This window comes from Carlito syrichta, unplaced genomic scaffold, assembly GCF_000164805.1.
Source record: "Carlito syrichta isolate Samal-C Ts95f unplaced genomic scaffold, Tarsius_syrichta-2.0.1 Scaffold306946, whole genome shotgun sequence".
NCBI classification, from domain to species: domain Eukaryota; kingdom Metazoa; phylum Chordata; class Mammalia; order Primates; family Tarsiidae; genus Carlito; species Carlito syrichta.
This window is the reverse complement of record NW_007251042.1, coordinates 631,860-640,654: the sequence shown is the minus strand read 5'-3', so window position 1 is coordinate 640,654 and position 8,795 is coordinate 631,860.

Sequence of the window (8,795 nt, the reverse complement as noted above, 5' to 3'; positions counted from 1 at the left end):
AGGCTTCTCTGGAGGTCCTGGACCTCATTCCTTCCTTCCATCCCCATCCTCTCCTAAACTCTGCCCCAAACCTGCAGTCGCTCCCTGCTGGCACGCCCTCTTGTCCTTATCTCAAGCATCACCCATTTATTCCATCCGTCACCCCACTGTAGTGTCTGCTGGGTTACCCAACCTCCCCTAGGTCGAGGCTGTGTTGGATGAGTTGAGTCATTGTCTCCATCTCCTCCCCAACCCTCCCAGGTCTCAGGGCTTGGGCTGGTTTGGCAGGCTGGGAGGGAAGGCTCCATCCCTTCCAGGGAGGTAGCCTCCAAGGCCCCATGGGCCTTCCAGGACCAGGATTTTCCTGGTATACAGCCTAACTTTGTCTTTCCTGGAATACTCCTGTCACCAACTAGACCACCCAACAGCTCACCTGAGTTTGCACACGCTCATCTCCCCAGCTCCTTCTCTGGCATGTCATGGAAACTTGGACACAGCAGTGAACCTCTCTGGGCCTCAGAGGACACATCTGTAAAGTCAGATGAATAATACCTCTCCTGCCTCAAGGCAGGACACTGGACCAGCTCATTTCCCAAGTGTTCATCCAGTTCTCTTAGGCCTGCTAGTTCTCAACTCTCTCTCCCCTTTTGTCTTAGAATATGTCATCTGCAAGCACTTAGGATGCTTAGGCCCCTGAGTTCCTAGTCTCCATGCCTCCAGCTTTCTCCTGGGTGCCTACCTCCCTCCCACTCACAGCCTCTTACCCTTGGGGTCTTGGCAAGTGTGACTGACAGCCACACAATAGGCCTGCAGACAAAACCCCCAGAAGTTCAGGCCTCTACTTCCTAACCTACTTCACCCCATACGGTCCAGGGAAACCCAGAGGTTAGACAGCAAAGCCCAGATTCCCTCTGGGGACAGGAAACCAGGCTCTGTGGTTAGTGCACACAGCATTCTAGAGCAGGCAGGGCCCTTGGTGATCCTCCTGTGTGCGACCTGGGCTACACAGCTCCCATCCCTGCGCACACCCTGCACACACATGCACAGAGCCCTACTCAACTCTCCCACGAGCACACATTCTCCTGCTTTCCCTCCCCCCACCTCTCTGAGCTCTGCTCCCAGAACACACCCTCCCAGCCCACCAATCCTACACATGCCACTGCGCTTTACAAGCATAGCTCAAGTATCTCCCAGTTCTCCAACTCCTCCACCCCAAAAGGGTGGGCCCCTCTCTGCCCACAAGACAAAGATGTCTCAGCTGCTCCAGGCCTGCCTTTGTGGGAAGGGTCTTTGCTGGCTTCTCCCCCGACCCCTCTCCTCCCTCTCCCTACAGGGAAAAGCAGCCCAAGGTCCCCACAACCCCAGCAGTGCCCCCCCCCCCAGCGTCTGGTGAGAGGACAAGAAGAAGGAAGAACTGTGGGTTCTTTTCCCTGAGACTCCTAGATTTTGTACCAAAATGCAGGGTGTGCTCCTGTTTGCATTTTTTTTTTGTTTCCTTTCTGAAAATAACCATGAAACTATCATTTCCTCCCACTGCCTTTTCCCTATCTTATTTGGATTAGCAGAGTTGCTGGGAGAGGTGGTTTGGAGCCACTGCCAGCCTCCTTCTCTGACCTGGGTCCAGAGGATTCACAGGTGGCTTTGGAGCAGGTTACCAGATGGGTGATGGGTCGCTCAATGCAGTGGGAAGGAGTGCAGGTCCTGGGAACCATGGGTTACCACGACCCCCTCTATCAGAGACCCCTGGGGAGGGCTGCCTTGTCCCCAGGTTGACAAATATTGGAAACAACCTCTAGCCTGGTTTTCCCTCAGCTGTAGCCTCTGTGGGTAGAGGTAGGGATTAGCAGCTCAGCCCCCTCCCTTGGCAGGCTGAAGAGGAAGCTGCAATGAATCCGGGTTTTCAGTGTGGGAGGGGGGCCAATACAGAGGAATCTGTACTTATACAAGAAGAAAACTAGGGTGCACGGTGGGAGGGGGTGTTTCTCTTTCTCCTTTTTATTTTCATCCAAAGCCTCCTCCCGTGGAGCTGGTCTAGGCCTTTACACAGTTCGCCAAGAAGCAACGTCGAAAGAAGCCAGCTCCAGGGGTTGGGGCGAGTCAAAAGGGCCCAAAGAACCTGCCTCTCACTCTGTGAGTGCTTTCAGGAGCATCCCACTGTACCCCACCACTTGCTTGGGAAACTGAGCTTCCCCCACTACCCTGGTCCTCCCTTGGAAGGTGCTTGGCCAGCAGGTCTCAAGTCCTCTCTGGCATCTCAATGAAACCAAGGTCCAGACACAAGTATACTTTGGCAGAAGAAAGAAGGCTTAGAAATGGAGGGAGTAGCTGGGCACAGTGGTTCACATCTGTAATCCCAGCACTTTGGGAAGCCAAGGCAAGAGGACTGCTTGAGCTCAAGAGTTCAAGAGCAGCCTGGTCTCTACAAAAAAATGTTTGAAAAATTAGCCAGGCATGGTGGCCTATGCCTGGAGTCCCAGCTACTTGGGAGGCTGAAGCAGGAGGATCACTTGAGCCCAAAAGTTCAAGGTCACAGTGAGCCATGATTGTGCCACTGCATTCCAGCCTGGATGACAGAGTGAGACCCTGTCTCTTAAAAAAAAAGAGAAAAAAAGAAATAGAGGGGCAACCATCCAGACCTCTCCTGCCTAAGGACAGTTCTTTCACAAGGCACCCCATCTAAGACCTCATACAGTCCTTCAGCCTCTGAAGCTCACCACTTGCTGCCTTGTGTCTGATTGAAAAGAACTCCGAGGGGGGGCCCTCTGCTGGGACCTGAACTGTTGTGGTCTCCTGCAAGGAAAGGAAAGACCAAGTGTGGAAGAAGGGCCAAGGATAGAGTCGCTCAGACTGGTCTTCCCAGAAGGAAGGAGTTGGTGTCTCTGGGATCCCCCCCACCCTTGCTTGGCCTCTCTTTTTCCCACTGTGTACCTCCTTTGGGGATTCCTTCCTGGTCAGTCCAGAGATAAATCAGGCCAAGCCTGGAGGGTAGCAGCTGGCCTGGCCTCAGTGGTACCACCGGCTCCTCTATACTGCAGTGAGGTCCTCTCCACATGCCCCCTCATGCTGGACACCACCTTTTCACTGTGACTAGATTTCATGGCATGTGTCCCATCCAACTTCTCTAGGTCAGCCTGCTGTGGTGGCACCTCATCCCTTTCTTTGAGGGTGCTGGACTTCTCCAAAGACAGAGGCCTTGGCATGAAATTCTCCCAAGGCCCCACAGTCCTTCCTGACACATCCACACCACGTGTCCCTCAGTCCTGTTTCTTCTTCCCCGGTGGGACACTTCTCCTCCCCCACTCCCTGCACCAAGTTGAGCTGCTGGGCTATTTGGGACACCGCTGGCCCTGCGGTGTAATCAGTGCCCTGGGATAATTGCCACCTGCCCTGCCGGTGTCTGGGGGCTGTCTCGGCCACAGCAGCAGGGGGCGGACACTGGGCAGCCAGGCACGGAGTGAGGTCAGACTAGGGCAGTCCTGCCTACTCCCTAGGCCTACTGCTCACCACGCGTGGGACCCGCAAGGATTCCCTAGGAAAACCACGCACTCCTGGGAGCTGTGCTCACCTGGGACACTCTGTGGCTTCAACTGAGAGTGAACGGCTATCCCAACCAGGGGACAAAAGTCCTGAGGCCACTCTAGTCACCCACAATCAGCCCAAGCCCTGTTCTCCCATACTGCTTTCCAAGATCAGGGGACACCCTAGGACTGCTGACCTCTGGTTGATACAATGGTCAAAGCAAGAAGAACTTGGGTTTGACATTCAGCCCACCAGATCTCATTGTCCTTCAGGGAAGTGACAAGGACTAGTGAGATGACATGTGAGAGTGAGTCTTCCATAAATGCCAGCTCTCTCCTTTTTTGCTATTTTCTTTTCTACCCCAAGGCAATTTAGACAGTGTGGGTTTAAATGCCTGTCCTTCTCGGCTTGGGTTTAAATGCCTGTCCTTCTCCCTTGGCCAACTCTATGACCCTGGACATAGAGTTCAGCCTCAGTTTCCTCATCTGTGAAAAGGAGATAATCACAGGAGCTGCCTTGCCAAGTTAATGAGAAGAAGATATTGTCTAATGCTTCACCCAGGGCCAATGAGACTCTACAATGGCAGTTTTTATTATTGGGAGCTGCAAAGGACAGAGAATGGGGGTGGGGAGGATCCGTGTGCCAGCTGTAGGAGGCTCAAGAAAGCAAAGCAGGGCTGAGGGGACAAACCACATGGCAGCTCCAGGGCCCAGACACCCTCCATTGCAGCTACAGTCCTGGGGACTGGAGGTGGGGGGCATCTCGCAGGCCTTCTCCCTCTAGGAGAATCCATTCCTATCTCTTTCAACCTCATTTCCTCTTAGGTGGTGCTGTATAAGCCTTTTGAGGTCAGAGAACACTAAGTACCTGCAGATATTTTATTTTAAAAAGAGAATCAGGCTGGGCGCAGTGGTTCACGTCTGTAATTCTAGCACTTTGGGAGGCTGAGCAGGAGGATTGCTTGAGCACAGGAGTTCAAGACCCACCCAGGCAATACAGCAAGAGCTCGTGTCTACAAAAAAATTTAAAAATTAGCTAGGTGTGGTTGTGTGTGCCTATAGTCCCAGCTACTTGGGAGACTGAGGCAGAAGGATTGCCTGAGCCCAGGAGGTCGAGGCTTCAGTGAGTCATGATTGTGCCACTGCACTCCAGGCTGGGTAACAGAGTGAGACCTCCACCCCCAACTAAAACAAAAAACAAAAAAACAGAGAGAGAGAGAGAATCAGCAGCAGCAAAGCCAAGATAAAGTGCTCTGATCTTAGGAGACACAGAAATAAAATTACGTTTCTGTGTTTTTTTTTTTTTAGTAATAAGGTTACTTGTCCTAACACCTGAAATTCTGTACACAAATATTCGTGACCCTGCCACTTGAAGGGACACTCATAAATGTCTGCTTCCCAGAGTGGAGTAATTTTGGAGGTTGAATGGATGGAAAGCCTGGGTCAAAAGACCAGGACTCATGAGGTCAGCCTGTACCTGAAACAGCTTAGCTCCATGCCCCCCACTCAGTGCCTTCCCCAGCAAGGAGCAGAGCTCCCACCTCTGACACCTGTATCAACAGACCAGACTGAGAGAGTGCCTCAGCAATCCTACCTGGCCAGCACCAAGGTGGGAATAAAGAAGTCCACCCTGGGTAGGAAATTCAGCCCAAAGTACTAGATACTGTCCCATGGAGAAGGAGAGGAAGGGAGAATGCCAAAGTGTGGGGAGCAGGTACCAGCCCTACCTACCAGGAACTTTTCAGGCCCAGTCAGAGCCCAAAGGGCCCCAGCCCAAGGCAGCAGCTCTTAGCCACACCTCACCTTGGCGTCAGCCCCACATCATAGCCATCATGGGCCCCACCTCAAGAGCCACATCTTCAGGGACTTCCTCTGACTTCCCCTTCCTGGATGTACCCTGGACCTACCCGAATGAACATGTCAGCTGGACCCAACTCATAACCTCAGGAGCTGTGAGCTCATTGGTCCCCCTGCCAATTTTTGCCAATGGGAGCCTCCTACTATGGTTCTGGGGCCACCCTAGAACCCACCCATCACAGGGCTGCCCAGTCTGAACCTGGCACCCTTTCACACCCCAGGAAGACTTTGGTCTGATGCCTGGGGAACATATCATCCAGGGGGGATTGTTTTCCCTCTTGGGTGCACTCTCTCTCACTCGCGTCTCCTCCCTGGGTTCTGTGAGCTAATCAGAGAGAAGGAGGGGGAGGAGGGGGTGCTGCTTGCCGTCCCCGTTATCTGCAGCAATCCACGGTGACTAATGCTCCCAGTTGGTAAAAAGGCAGTGTAATCAAAACACTTTTTTTTTAGTCCTTAAAGTTAGTCATTCTCCCAGAGTGGAGGAAAAAAAAGCCCACAGCAGGCACCATGAAATGCAAGCTGAGAGGCTTGCACTGCTGGATGGAACCATAGCATTGGCTGTGGCAGCTCTCTGCAGGTCTGGGGCTGCAAGCCTTTTCCTCTGGGCCCTTGGCTATCCTGCCTCGACACTCTCACTTGTTCTTGCTTTCCCCCAACATCTGGGCTGCCTCATCCCTGAAGGACTTCCATGCCAAATCAGGGGCTGCCCTTTTCTCTCACCCTGCCAGGTGCTGCCACCTGCTGGTCCTGAGTTCTCCAAATGGGAAGAAGCATACCAAAGCTTGCAGGATGAGGCCAAGTATTGGATCACTGTCCGGTGCCTGGTCATGTGCTGGTGCTCCCTCCACCTCCAAACTGGCCATTCAGTAGTGAATCTTTTCCTGGCTCCATCTGCCTGCTGGCCTCTGACCCCACTGTGTGTTGATAGAAGCACAGAGTGTCAGAGATGGCTAGAACCTCTAGAATCATCAAGGGGAGGTAGTAAACCATAGCCGCACAAAGCTTAAGGATCAGAGTCAGTGCCCAGGTTGGAAACTCCACTTTGCCACTTCATGTCTGCATGTCAACTCCTTCATCTGTGAAATGATCATAATATTAGTACCCACCTCACAGGATTGTGGTAAGAATCAAATGTGAACTGCTTAGAATAGTACCTGGCATGTTGTGAGCACTCAATTATTATTAACTCATAACAAAAGTAATAACAAAATAATAAAATGGAAAATATACCATCATATCCCCTTAACTTGTCCAAGGCAGACATTACTAATCAATCAAAGAACTTAGCCACAAATGGCAGAATCCCAGGCAGCCAGTAACAAACTATCTGAGTTGGCACATGGGATGACACCCATCTGCCATCCCAGATCTAACCTGTACTCTTCACATTGCAGTCAATGAAGATGAGACCCAGAGGAGAAACAAGACTCCTTCAAACAACTTGGAGGCAGAGCCAGGGTCCAGACAGGTATTTCCGGCCCTGAGTGTTGCCACCCTGGATTCTGATGCATCACTTCTTCCTCATCTTTGAGCAATCACTGTGGGCTTTTCACCGCTGGAAACTCTCATCCTGATATCCTCCATCTTCTCCTACCATTGTTCCTTCTCTAATGTTCTTTGTCCCCAACTGACCTGGGAACTCTATTGTTCTGTGGTATGTCATGAGTACTCAATTATTATTAACTTGTAATAAAAATAATAACAAAATAATGGAGTGGAAAATATTCCATCACATCCCCTTACTTGTCCAGAGCAGACATTACTAATCAATCACAGAACTTCTCCACTAATGGTGCAGAGCAAGGAGAAGCGGGGTCGTGAAACCACCTAGAAACCTTAGGGCTTGGTCTGAGTATGCTACAGGAGCTTCCCTGAGGCATCAAGGCCTTCGGGGCTGCAAGAGACCTCAGCCCACCAATTTGACCCCATCGCATTCAGTCCCTCAGCCTTAGGCTGATACTCTAATGAAGCCCATGACAGCCCAGATCCAGATTCTGGGAATCCTTACACTTCACAGATCAGAAGCTGGCATGATGAAAGAGTCAGAGCCAGTCCTAGACTTCTGTGTGGGAAAGGTTAGGAGAGAACAGGATTTGACAAGTCCAAAAAGGAAGGTCAGAGGGGAGTACCTGTTTACCAATTTCTGAGTTAAAAGCTCCAAGGAGAGGTCAGTGGCCGATGGCACTGGTAAACAGCTTTGTCCTCAAAGTAGATTTCTGCCATCTAAACACTCAATGTAAGGCTCTGACTTCTGAGGAAGAATCAGTATTTACCAGGCTTGAAACCAGGAACTTCCACCATTACCTGAAGTGTCTCCACTCTCAGCTTCTGCTTAGAAACCCACTTTTCTCTTTCTCATTCCTCCCCTGCAGGGGCAGGATCAATGTGTATTGTGCTACCCTTTGGTTATAAATATGAAAGTCATAGCTCCTGACCCTGCAGGCTGAGTTTTCTACAACAGTGGGAGGTGTTTGTGTGTCCCTGATGCTCAGCTTCCCGGGATGAATGCCACATGGCATGGCAGGCTTATGGAAGGACACAGGACAGCAGGACTCCTGACTGTTCCTTTTCAGCCCAGTGCCCCTCTAGCTGAGGGAATGAGCCACAGGTAGGGAGACCAGTCTCAGCTCAGAGCAAGCACATTCTAGACAGACTCCTGGGAAACCATTATTCTCCCCAATAACCTCAAAGGTCCTACTGGCTACATTAAAGGTTTCAGGTGGGCTGTAAACAACACAGTCCCAGAGGATTCATATTTAGCTTTATCCCAAGACATCCCTGATTCATCAACCCTGCACACTTTACCTGTTTATCTGTCTCCCTATTCTTCTATTTCCCCTGGGCCTCTAGAGTCTACAAAACAGTTGATTTGGAACCTTGAAATGTTGGAGACTTTGGCAATTTTATCTATCTACTCATCTTATAGAGATGAGACAACCAAGGCCAGAAAAAGGATGTGACTTGTCTGAGATCAATCATGGTGTCACAGATGGAACTAAAGCCTAGGACTCCTCTAGATTTAGTCCAGAACTCATTCATTCCAGTTCTACAGGATGTGTCTGCTACCCTCCAGCCCTGAAACAGACTTCCCTCAGGATATGGGGGTGGCCTAGGCTAATATTTTTGAAAGTGTTTATCACGGTGGGGCAATAACTAAGGGAGGCAGAGTATAGGGAAGGGAGGAAGCAGGTTGGAGAATCAACCACAGGTGCTAAAATGCCAGGAGGTTCACAAACACACAGCAGCCCCTTCTATCCATCACAGCCTCTGCAAAGCAGCAAGGCTTGTCCCTCTCTTCATCCCCACTTTCTCTGCTCAGCCTGCCCTTTGGTGACTTCTCCTCTTCTTTACACTTCAAGACTGCTCTTTTGCTTATTTTGGCTTGTCTCCTGAGGAACAACATGGTGATGAAGTTAATCCGTGTGATGTTCTTGGCGACCC